Genomic DNA, 12,107 nt, shown 5'->3' on the forward strand with positions numbered 1-12,107 from the left:
CCCCAGTCTGCATTTTTTGATTTCTGTTGTTTCTTTCATTTGTCCACACTGACCTCTCCTTAATCACTCATGAACTGTCTAGATATCTCCTAATGCCTAGCATTGCTATTTGCTCTTATCGGTTATGCCAGGTGAGCAGGGAAAAGCACAAGTCCATTAGCAAACCTAGCACCCTTTTTTTGATAGTCAGCCAAGGCAGGAACTGAGATACCTGCTTGGCATTATCTGTCTGTGCATTACAGCATGTGCTGAGAAATTGATTTACACAGAAATAGTGATAGTGCAAGTTATAAGCAAATCTCCCTGGATAGACTAGTAATGATAAACTAACCAAGGCCAGGCTCTGCTGTCTGGTTGTGATGAGTTAAACTTCTCCTGTGAGCCCATTTATCTCATCTGGTGCTTCTTGGACAAGTCTTGGTCCGTAAAACTCCCAAATGGTGCCCAGCCATTGTCTAGGAGGATTCTTCTCAAATGGGCTTGAGCTAGGTCAAGCAGCACACCCCCAAATAGGTAAGATAATCATAACCCAGTGCCCAAGCATATCCTCCAGACCTTGTTCAGTTTAGTTGTGCAGATGAACCAAGACTCTTTGCCTCTCTTACAGGCCATAAAAGGCTCCATTCCACCCCCAAGCAATGACTGAGATTAGTCCTTACAATTTCACCAGCCTGTTTATCAGTGTGAGCCTTCCAGCAGCCCTAGCATGGCCAGAGCTGTTTTGAAGGCTTGCTTTCTTAAGTGTGCTCAGCCTGTGTTTGTAGAACACCTGACAGTCTTTACAAAAAACACCAGTACTGACTTGCTGGAATGAGAAATTAGTGTCTCCACTCATGTTTTGTCTTGTTTCATGAAGACCAAATTGTAGTTTTTCCCTTCTCCTCTGCAGAGTTAGTAGTGGCAGTAACACTGTCCCCACTTCCTTGTCCCGTATCAGCTCTGTCTTGTGTCCTACCCAGCTGACAAGGTTTAAAGGCTTCCATCTCTCATCAGTCCTGCATTGCTCTTCCAAGCCAGCTCCAGCTGCACAAGGATAACCTTTCCAGTATAATTTGAGTTAAATACAGTACACTAGTCCCAGAAAACAAGTTAACCTTTGCAGTTCAGTTGGTTACAATGCCAGCAGGGGAAACCCAGATACACCTACTCCAATGCAGAAAGCTCTAGGCCAGTTCATTAAACACATATGAGAAGTCACAGAGGGCCAGGTAGCCTGATCAGAAGGAAGTGGGTGAGGCATTTTACTGGCAGCTGTAAGTAGTCTCAAAATCACAGACACTAGTGCCTGTGAGTGAGTTTAACTACACTGACATCAGCTGGAGAAGCAGCAGAGCGGAGCACAAACAGCCCATCCAGGAATTTCCTGGACAGCAGTGATAACAGCTTCCTGACACAGGTAGAGGAGCTCCCATAAGGAATAGTGGGCTTCTCAACCCCAGCCTAACACACAGGGAAGGCCTCCAAGGCTGGAGATGTGAAGGCTGGGGGCAGCCTTGGCTGCAGTGACCATGAGCGTTGGAGTTCAGCACCAGACAAGGAGGAAACAGGGCAGGAAGCACGATTGCAACTATGGGCTTCAGGAGAGCTAACTTTTGCCTCTTCAGGGATGTTCTTGGAAGAATGCCATGGAAACAGGCACTGTAGGAAAAAGGGATTCAAAAGAGCTGGTTGATAGCTAAGGATGACTTCCTCCAAACTCAAGAACAGTGCCTCTCAATGAGCAAGAAGTCAGGCAAAGGTGTGAAGGCACCTGTGTTTATAGAACTCCTGTCCTTACTCAAGTGTGAGCAGAAAACATACTTGAGATGGAAGCAGGGTTGGGCCACGCTGAATGAATACAGGGATATTTTTAGAGTACATAGGACTGAGACCAGGAAGGATGGATGTATCCATGAGTGCTGGGAGAGCTGGCAGACACCATAGCAAGGCCTCCTGTGATCATCTTTGAAAGGTCATGGAGATCAGGAGAGGTGTCTGAGGACTGCAAGAAAGTAAATGTCACCCCAGTCTTCAAAAATGGCAAGGAGGAGGACCCAGGAACTACCAGCCAGTTAGCCTCTACCTCAATCCCTGAAGAAATGAGGGAGCACCTCTATTCTGGAGGATGTCTATCCACATGGATGACACAGAGGTGATCAGGAATAGTCAGCATGGACTCAGTAACAATAAATCATGCTTGGCCAACCTGCTTGCCTCCTTTGATGAAACAACTTCCTGGATGGATGAGGGGAAAAGCAGTGGATGTTTTCTACCTCAACTTCAGCAAGGCTTTTGACACTGTCTCTCACCTCAACAGGTTGGAGAGTTGAGCAGAGAAGAACCATCTAAAATTCAACAAAGACAAATACAGGGTCCTGCACCTGGGGAAGAAAAACCTCAGGGACCAGCACATGCTTGGGGCCAAACTGCTGGAAAGCAGCTCTGCAAAGAAGGACCTGGTGGACACCAAGTGTCCATGAGCCAGCAGTGCCCTTGTGGCCAGGAGGGCCAGTGGTACCCTGGGGCGCATCAGGGAGAGCATTGCCAGCAGGCTGAGGGAGGTGATCCTGCCCCTCTACTCAGCCCTGGTGAAGCTCATCTGGAGTTCTGTGTCCAGTTCTGGGCTCCTCAGGACCAGAGAGACACGGAGCTGCTGGAACAGGCCCAGAGGAGGGTGACAAAGATGCTGAAGGGACTGGAACAGCTCTGTTGTGAGGACAGGCTGAGGGAGCTGGACCTGTTCAGCCTTGAGAAGACACAGCTGGGAGGGGAGCTCATCAATGTCTGTCAGTACCTGAGGGAGGGTGGCAGGAGCATGGAGCCAGGCTCTGCTCAGGGGGGCCAAGCAACAGGACAAGAGGAAACAGGCAGAAACCGATGCACAGGAAGTTCCACCTGAACATGAGGAAGAATCCATTGTGTGAGTGACAGAGCACTGGAGCAGGTTGCCTAGAGAGGTCTTAGAGTCTCTGTCACTGGAAATATTCAAGAACTGCCTAGATGCAACCCTGTGCCATGTGCTCTAGAGTAATCCTGCCTGAGCAGGGAGGTTGGACCAGATAACCAAACAATTCTGGTCTCTTCCAACTCTCTGATCAGAAATTTTTCCTCTAGATCTTTTTAAGTCTTTACTGCTCAGCTGTGTGACTCCCATCAAGTTTTTATAATATCACCAGCAGCCTTCAGAAGCACTAGTAGGCCAATATTTAAGAGGTGGTTTTCTGACCTGAGAAGCTGCCATAGCTTAGAGACATGAATCCAAATATTCCAAGGCCTAGAGTAATTGCCACATTCTTCAGATAACCAATTTAAATTAAGAAGATTAAAAGTGGTTATCTACACTGATTAAAAGCACGTCCTTACAGAGGCCAAAACCCACCCGAGGAGTGACAGCCATGCAGAGATAACCACGGCAAGTCCCTGTGTGAGCCCTTGGTGCCCGGAGCCAGAGGCTGTCTGGCAGCAGCTTTGCTGCTCAGCCTGTTTTTAGATCTCTCCTATCTTCTACCCTGCTTTAGTGTGCTCTGCAAACATACCCTCTGTGCTTTTACAGTGTTAAAAGGAGATAAAAAGCCTCATTTTCATATCTCAAACATCCGGTGCCAATGCACAGGACATCCCTGGTGCTTGGATACTATCAGCCCCACTGAGGGATAGTGCATGACAGAGTTGGTTACACTCTGTTGCTGATATGAGAGATAGAAACCACCTTGTTCAGCATTTCAATTAAAAAAATACCTATGCACTGTTCCAAGAAAGCTTTGCTACCCCATATGACAGTTTGGTACTTTCTTTCTGATTGAATTACCTCACAAACCCCTGCCTCATCCCCTGCCTATTTACATTGTGCCCCCATGCCGTTATTCCAGGAATATTTAGATTCTTTTTTGATGCAGTAAATGATTTTTATGGCCATAAGTCTGCCTATAAAAACCATAACATTTGAATTCTCCAGGTACCCACTACCCAACCACCACTTGCAGATGAAAGCAGAAATTTAGATTTCTTCCCTGCGCCTTGTAGATTTAGATATCTACCCCTGTCTCATCTAATTCCAGAACTATTTGAAGGGATGATAATGAGAGTTTAATAAAGACCTCTTCTGCAAATATATAAATACCTGCAATTAATTCTTTTACTTACTCCAATTAAAGTGTTTTCTTTGAAACATTTAAATGGTTGCACTGGTGTTAACAAATACATGCCTAGGAGAAAGAATTTCAAGATGTAGTTTTTGAAGATACACAAAATAATGCTACTTCACTAAAGAATAATTGATGCAAACTATCTTAGATATTTATCTCACCCTTGATCTCCTTAACCCCAGCAGCTAAGCCACTCATTCACATGCACTCCTCCAGGATGGGAGGAGGAAATTGGAAGAATGACACTGAGGATAGTTGTGTATTGAGATAAAGACAGTTTAACAGGTAAAGCAAAAGCCCTGCACACAGGCAAAGCAAAACAAGGAATGCTTTCAATGCTCCCTTGGGCAGGGAGGTGCTCAGACACCCCAGGACAGCAGAGCTACGACGCACAGTGACTTGGAAAGACAAACATCATCACTCCAAATGTCTCCCTTTCCTCCTTTGCCCAGCTCCATGTGCTCAGCATGATGGATTCCCCCTTGAGTCAGCTGGGGTCAGTGTCCCAGCTGTGTCACCTCTCAGCTCATTGTGCACTCCCAGGTTCCTCACTGGTGGGATGGGGTGAGGGGCAGAAAAGGCTTTTACACTGTGTAGGCACTGCTTGGCAATAACACAAACATTTCCATATTGTCAACACTATTTTCTGCAAAAATCCAAAATATGACTCCATACTAGCTACTGTAAAGAAAATTAACTCAGCCAGAACCAGCACAACAAACAAAACCAGAGTTTTGTGCTTTAAATTGAGGGAAGCTGTAAAAGAAAGCAATTTTTGTTTGACTGTGAATGATAAATAAATGAAAGCAATGGAAAAAGAAAAGGGAAAGGGACACATAAAAAAAATCCCAAACCCCACAGTCACTGGAGTCTTGAGAGTATTCTGGAGGATTTTACAGTCCCTATCACTTTTCTATACAGAAAGAGAAGAGCAGTTCTCTTGGTCTTCATTGCATTTCTCTGATAATTACAGTGACTTTGTTTATAGCAGCACAGAAGGGCTTAGAATATTCTCCTGGAAATGTCTGTGCAGCAGAAGGCAAAGTAGTCCAGGAGTGATTCATCCTTGCATGGATTATCCCAGATGGCATTAGTAAGTTGATCTCTACTCTTTAGTGGGGAGATAATAGTCCCCTTTCAGCCAACATCAATGGGTGAAGTCCAGACTGACAGTTCTTGAACCCAGCTTGAGTTCACAAGCCATGTCAGATTGCTGATGTTGAGCAGCAAGCTCAGACTTTGAACATCCATGACTGGTCCAGGACATGGCTGGACTGGGGTCTGCTGCTTGTACCCTGTAAATTTTCCATGTTTTTCCATAGTTTTTGTGTCACCAGCCCCAGCATAAATCTCAACCACTGAAGGGAAGTCCACCCCAATATACATTTATTGGCACAGATGGCCTAAATTAATGAGGTGTGTAATCTACATCCCAATACAAATTTATTTTACCTCCATTAGATTCATAGAACCATTCTCTCAGTATCCTCCTTCAAGTCCTCTGTTTGCTAGGAGCACACATAACAGTATCCTCAGGATTTGTGTGCCACCAACAAAAAAAGGTGAAGAATTAGACTATTCCTTTGACATCAGATGAAATATCATACAAACCCAGCAGGACAGTTTCTGATGGAAATGGGATATTTTTGCAGAAAGACTAGACTTTTTTCTCTCCTACAGACATAATAAATAATCAACACGTATTTTCCCATCACACCCACCCCACAGCCAACAGAGCAAGTTCTGACTGCATTTAAAACCTCCACACAAGTTAACTCATGACTGGGGAAGAGAAAGGAAAGAATAACTGCTACAATAAAAATCAACAAAAAGATCCTCAATGAGTACATCCTTCACAATATTTCTGACATCCCCAAGAAAAAAATTCCTTCCCCCACATCTCCTCTGGTTCAACAAAGTACTCTGAATAGAAACCTTTTTCCTTCCTGTTATAATACTGTGGATTCAAACCAAGTAACAGGCACCAAAGTATAAAAAAATTGAACATTTACCTGCTCATTAAACAGCCACAGTTTTAGACCATGTGTCTCCAGGACCAACCCTGCCCACCACAAGCAAAACTTCAGGCACACAAATACAGTGCTGTTCCTGTCTCATTCCAGCAAGCCTAAATCTGACTGCCCCTAGCAAAGGTTGTTTGTCTTCAGTCACTTTTCAGCTGTTTTCAATCCCTTTATTTTGCTTTCAAGCTTCCCCAGATGTGCCCCAGGAACCTTGATTTAGCTGTTTCAGATACTTTATTTTTCTAGAGCAATTTTTCTCATCCTTTTTGAGCTGAAAAGCTGCTTGAAACTTTCAGTGGGAAAAAAGTTTTCCAGCCCATCTTGAACGGCATTTGTTTGTAATCCAATAGATACAAAGTAGCATTTTGGAGGCTACTTCATTATTTTTCATTTCTACCTAATTTTCTCATCTCCATGTATGGAAACACATGTGATCATAAAAAAATAAACAACAATTTTGACTGCTTGTGATATCTTACCCAGCACCAGTTATCCTACTGCCCATCATACAGCATGCACATTCAGGCATAGGCAGGCCTTGAAAATTGTGCCCTGCAGAGGCTGAGGTCAATGCCTCCTCCTGAGGTGAGCAAGGCACCTGGCCCAGGTGAGGAAATTTTAAATTCCTTTGGGATTTGCAACTAGGAGAATTGCCAGGATGTGTCAACAGATGGTGCTGGAATGGCCCTTTCTACCAGTGAGATGTGAAATCCATTCTCAGCTCTGTGATATTCTCCATTAACCAGAGTTTGCTTCATTGAAAATGCTCTACGTATGCTACAGGAATTCTGCCATCCAGTCTCCCTTGCTAAGCCTTTTAAATGCTAAATCTGATGTGAAAGCAATAAATGACAAACAGAGCATTTTGTAAAACCCATGTATTTGACATTTTGGCTTAGATCTGTGACTGAGCAAAAGAGGGAGGAGCCCCCACTGATCTCTGTCTACATTCTGCCCTGTGTCTGAGCCAGCCCCAAGCCCTGGTGTCCAAACCCCAAGAACCAGGGTGTCCTCAAGACCCAACAACTCCACCAGGTTGATGGGGTGAGTATGGGGACAACCCCAAAAAGCAGACCTGTCTCCTGTATCCTGCTGCATCATTTGAGTCTTCACTGCCCTACAAGCGCCCTCATGCACCCAGGGTTTTGTTTTGCCTTTGTGGATGCTCTGCCTGAGTGGTCCTTCCAGCTCCTACCAGCTTGAGATTTTGACACCCAAAACACCTTCTGTGACAATATCTATAGTGTCTCTGTGGGAACATTTTCATTGACCAAAAATCTTGTTAATTACTCTTGCCCAAAAGTTACCCAATGGGGTGTCCTGAGACTGGGTTTTAATTAAAAGTGACAAAGGCTGAGTAAATGTAGCTTCAAACATTCCTGCCTGTGTATGGTGTGACAAGCCTCCCTGGCAAGGTGCTGATGCACATGGTGTAAGAAAGCCCAAAAGCTTTACACTAAGCTGTGCCTCAATGTAATTTATTCAAATCACCTGTTACACGTGGTCAAGACATCATAAAAGCACTAAAACCTGCCTGTCGGGTATTACCCCTTTGACTCATCTCCAAGAGGGGCAGCTGAATATGACTTGGTAAGAAGTTTGTTTTGCTAATTGAGGAAGACTCTTTGTGGAGCTCTCAGGCAATATTTGTATCCATCACAGGACAGGTCATTGCAACAGAAGAAGACCACTTGATCAGGATCTCCAAATTCACCAAGAACCAGATCTCTCATTATCTGAAGGGACTAATGCTGACCTTGAATGATCCACAGATTAATCTCTTGGACACTTTTTCAAGTAACTGGTTTCAACTGTTATTTTCCTTTCTGTAATATCTCAGTTTTATAGCCACTGATCATACTCTGGTTACTTTCCCTCATGGGTCATCCTTCAGCTGCCAACATCTGTTCTAAGTGCACCCACCTGAATTTCCTGCGCACAGCCCTCCATGTGTGTGCCCAGCCCAGGTGCAGTGGATGGAGGGTCTCATCCCTCCCTCCCTCCCTCCCTCCGTCCCCTGGCAGAGCCCCAGATGAGCCCCCTGGGATGGGGTGCCCCTCAACACTGAGCTGCTTTCCCACAGCACCTCAGCAAATGCTTTGAGCCCATCTTATATAGGGCTTTGCTGAGATTGTGAATCCATGGCTGGTGGTCCCCTGACTAGGACGGCTGGGCTGGAGCTGCTCCATCACATCCATAACCATGAGGTTCTTAGAGAAGGACTGCCACTCCATGCATCTGGGCTTAGGATGCCTTGCTTGGCTCACCAGGCATTTTGTTTTACTCCAAGGGAAGAAAATCTCATTCCTTTCCCTGTGTTTCAAGATAGTGTTGAAATTGCTGCTGATGAATGCAAAGCGCTCTCTGCCTGCTGCCATGCACATGCAGTCATTCAACCATCAGGTCCAGCCAGCCACTCAGCCCCAGCATCAATCCCACATCATCCCACCCCCGAGAGTCCTGGCCTGCTTTGGAGCTCTGTTCCTCCAGCCCCACTCCTGCTCTGTGATTCCTCAATCCCCAGCAACCCAAGCTTGCAATGTGATAGAGGGAGGAGACAAAAAAAAACATCGTTCCCTGCCCTCCTTTTCCCAAGCTGGGTGAACATCAGCTTGGGGGTTCCTTGCTTTAGCAGTGTTGCTGTGTTTGAGGGGAAGGAAGAAGAGCTGTCACAGGCACAAAGGGCTGAAGGCAGAGATGGGGTCCCACCTGAGACACAATGAACTGCTTGGGATTTCTTCTTTCCCCTGTCCATGAATAGAAGTGTCAGCTCTGAGGGCAGTGAGGACATGCCCAGCCTGGTCAAAGGCAGCTAAGTAGATTTCCCCAGGATATACTCAGACTCAGCTTCTTTCCACTTCCAGCACAGAAGGCTGTGGTTTGAGCCATCGTGCTGTCATTTTTATTAAGAAACACTCCTTGTGTCTTACCTGTCCTCAATCACAGGCAAAGGATGCTCTGCACCTTGAGGGTGGGAGCAGCCATATGCATCCCACTCTGCTGGGATATGTTTGAGACTGTTCCAGCACACTCTTTGAGGAAGACAAGGAAATTGCACTCATAGGTATCTTGAACAATATCTTTTCAGATTATATAAGAGCAGTAAGCAAGAAACAAGAGTCAATATCATTTGTTTGTACTATGCAGCAGCACCAGAGCCAGCCTTCAAGCTGGCAACCATTTGAGATCCAGTGCCTGAGGCCATTGCATTAGTCAGTTAAAATAGTGCCTAATGTTCTCCTCACTCACATGAGCACCAATTTTCCTAATGTCAATTATGGCCATGTATTGCCTCACCAAGGGCAGCATTTTGTCCACAAATTGTTGGCATGTCCTATAATTTATGCATTTTGCATTGTGTAAAAAAAACCCAGTCTATCAGCTGTGGTGTTGGTTGCAAAAGATCTGCTCCTGTAATTAGCCTGGTTGTTTATGTCATGGTAATGTGTCCTTAGACGTTGAGCCATGTAAAAAGATTCATACACCAAAAGTGTAAATGGCAATTAGGGAATTTCATCAGGTGCTGAGTAAGATACAATGCTTGTGACAGTTTAATTCTAGCCTTTGCTCTGCTTCCCTTGGTGTGTTCTTGAAACAGTCAGATCTTAGCTGTTAGGGGAGACCTGCTTAGGGACAACTCCATTGAATCAGTGTGGTTACTATCAAATATGCAAAGGAAAAACTCAATTCTCTCATATGGCTCTTTGTGGTAGAATTGTCACAAAGGGAGTAAGATCCAAAAAATATTTTGTAAAAATATCATGAGTGGGTTTATACTGCCAGTGTCATGCCTCTGGCATGTGGCAACACCAGGAGTGGCCATTAGATAGTGAAAACCTTCTGAATGCAGACAGAGTGCCTGCATGGAAGCACAGCCCTCTGAGTGACACAACAGGAACGTGGCCTGGCATTCTCTGGTACTTGTGTGGTATCCTTGCTAATGCCGTTCTTGTAACAGTGGATTTGTGCTTCACAGGCTCACTCTTTATTCTGAAAAGACTTGAGGGGATCCTGTGCTATTGATTGCGTGTGGGTTCAGCTGCTGCCAGTGGCACCACACCAGCTGCACCCCCAAATAATTTACTGTAAATCAGGGAACAGCCTTTCCCAATGGCACAGTGAGGGCTGTCCAAAGGGCCTGGCTGAGGTGAAGGTAGAGATGATGGAGCATTCAGGCAGCATTTCAGGCTGACCAGAACGCTGCACAGTGGTACAGTTCATCTGGTGCAGTTCAGTGCAGTGTTATAAAGAGTTTGAAACTGGGGGAAGTGAATGTGACACTTCAGCAGAGACTAAAAAAGCACAGGAGCACCAAAAGGAGCTGTGGAGAGCATGGTGAAGTTGCAAGCAGAGGGGAAGAGGACAGAGAACAGGCAATGAGCTGAAGCATTGTTTGCACATTTTGAAAGCTTCTGATGAGTGCAGAGCTCCATGACTTAACTGGTATTGGTTAAATAGTGATAGGCATTGCTGAACTTTGTCCCAGGCAGTTTGGAAACAGAGGGGTGGGTGGCACAACGTGTGCCTGTGTCCTGGGTGTGCTCTGATTCCCCACAGACAGAGAGTCATGGAAGGTGGTAAATTACAGTATTTATGCATGAGTGTAAGAAGCTCTAAGTTTTAAATTATGGGCCTAGGGTGATTACTGCACTTACAGAAGAAGCCAGTTTATGCTTCAGTGTATAAATATTGGTGTTATAAGAAATATTTCTCCTATCTTCCTTTCAATAAACCATGGTGTAATTGGCAATGAGAGGTGCTTTTTGGGGCTGGTTCCTCAGCTACTATTGAGCTCATAATTAGGAAGCCTAATAACACTTTCAAAACTCTTTAACACATTTAAAGAGCACTTTTTATTTCTCTCTGTCTGGCTAACTTTAAGCTCCAATCACACAAGGTCATGTGTGATTAAAAAAAAAAAGAGTAAGATGGATATTTTTGCCAGTTATAAGGCAGACATCACTCAGGCCACAGGGTATAAGGAGCATTGCAGAGACACTCTGTTTGCTGGAGAATACAGGAGGAATCTGAGCCTGGTACAGTGACACAGATAATTTGTGGTGACTTGTCATGCATCCTGTTGCCACAATAGCATTGGTTTTGCTCTTGCATGCTTGCCTTCACTAAGGACAGTCTGTAGCACTCTGCCAGAAAATACCTTGACCCACACAGTTGCACCGAGCAATTATTTTTTATTTTTCTCCATATGAAAAATCTCTCATTCATATGAAAATGAATGAGAGGGAAAAGCACACATAGGTGCTTTTCTTTAGTTCTCAGTGCTAAAAATCCTTCTCATTTCTTGCACATTGTGTCAGCTCAGGCTAGAGTTTGTCTGAATACTTATTTTTCTGCACCTCTATAAATAGATGTTACGAAAATAATTCTTTTAAACTTCTCTTTATTTTTACATTCAATGCATGAGGACAGACAAGATGAACATTCATGACAAAATATAAAGACATATACTGTCCTTGAAAGAGGTAAAAGATAAAGTGTTTAAGAGTTTAAAAAAGTATTTTAGAAATATTATATTTCCAAAATTTCTCATTACAGAAAATTCAAATCTTTTAGAAACATATTGTTCAATATCCTTGTGCATTAAGCCATATTATGAAAGTCTATAGTTGTTTTTCGTCTTTAAGAAATCTGTCTCTGCATTACTAACAATCTTTAAGTAACCTATTGATGGAGCCAACAGTCTCCATAATACACAGTATACACAGTTACAAACAATTGAAAAGTTATATTACAAAATATACAGTAGTGCCTTTTTACATTTTTATAGATAAACATTGCATAGTTTTCAAATATGTAATATATAACACAATCACGAGCCTTTTTCTCTATAAGTTATGAAAAATTCTGTACACTCAAACAATTATAAATAAAGAGTAAATATCTTTTAGTAAGAGTGTGGGGGTGAGTGTACCAGGACATACCATGCTGTATTAAACAG

Source organism: Melozone crissalis, unplaced genomic scaffold (assembly GCF_028551555.1).
Source record: "Melozone crissalis strain CALT ecotype California unplaced genomic scaffold, PUWL_Pcris_2 ptg000006l_1, whole genome shotgun sequence".
NCBI lineage: Eukaryota > Metazoa > Chordata > Aves > Passeriformes > Passerellidae > Melozone > Melozone crissalis.